Genomic DNA, 1,219 nt, shown 5'->3' with positions numbered 1-1,219 from the left:
CGCGCCGCGGTGGCGCTGCAGGCTGGGGACAGAGCACAGGGTGGGTGACACCGCGGTGGCACTGCCGGCTGGGGACACAGCACAGGGTGGGTGACACCGCAGTGGCGCTGCCGGGTGGGGACAGAGCACAGGGTGGGTGACACCGCGGTGGCAGTGCAGGCTGGGGACACAGCACAGGGCGGGTGACACCGAGGTGGCACTGCCACCTGGGGACACAGCACAGGGTGGGTGACACCGCGGTGGCACTGCCAGCTGGGGACACAGCACAGGGCGGGGGACACCGCGGTGGCGCTGCAGGCCGGGGACAGAGCATTCCCTGTCACCCCTCTCGGCTCCAGCCCCGTTCGCTCTCATCCTGCAGAGGAAGATTATGGAAATTTTCCTCCCCCCTTCCGCATAATTTTCCGACCGGGCTGCGGCGGCGGCGGGGGGGGGCGGGGGGGGGGGGAGTCTGCGATTCCATTATCTCCTCCTGCCTCCCCGCTCCTGGGGCCTGCTGAAACCTCCATCCCAATCTGCCCATCTAATTAGGACAATTACGGCGCGGGGACAGCTGGGACCCGCCCGGAGCCGCGGGGCCACAGGGGACACCGGGGTTTGGGGGATTTTTTGGGATTACTTTGGCTCTGCAGGGGGATGGATGGGATTGTGGGGTCCCAGTCCCTTGTGCTGCTCCCCGGTGTTGGTTTTGGGGTGCACGGCCCCGAGAGTGACCTGGTGACACAATTCGGGACCTGGTGACACAATCTGGGACATTGGGGGCACAATGTGTTGCCCCTGGGGTTTGGGGAGAGGGAGTTTGAGAGATTTTTTGGGATTACTTTGGCTCTGCAGGGGGATGGATGGGATCGTGGGGTCCCAGCCCCTTGTGCTGCTTCCCAGTGTTGGTTTTGGGGTGCCCGGCCCCGAGAGTGACCTGGTGGCACAATTTGGGACCTGGGGGGGGACAATGTGGGACCTGGGGGACCTGGTGACACAATTTGGGACCTGGTGGCACAGTGTGGGATCTGGGGGGCACCAGGGTTTGGGGGATTTTTTGGGGTCACTTGGCTCTGCAGGTCCCAGCCCCGTGTGCTGATTCCTGGTGCTGTTTTTGGGGTGCACGGCCCCGAGAGTGACCTCATGGCTGTGTCCTGCCCGTGCTGCTGTCACCCGTGTCCCATCTCGCTGGCTGCCTCGACCTGCAGGGCCCTCAGCCCCTCTCTGGGGACAGCTGCCA

Source organism: Geospiza fortis, unplaced genomic scaffold, assembly GCF_000277835.1.
Source record: "Geospiza fortis unplaced genomic scaffold, GeoFor_1.0 scaffold135, whole genome shotgun sequence".
NCBI classification, from domain to species: Eukaryota; Metazoa; Chordata; class Aves; order Passeriformes; family Thraupidae; genus Geospiza; species Geospiza fortis.
The sequence above is the reverse complement of the archived record's forward strand: the minus strand, read 5'-3'. Positions refer to the sequence as shown.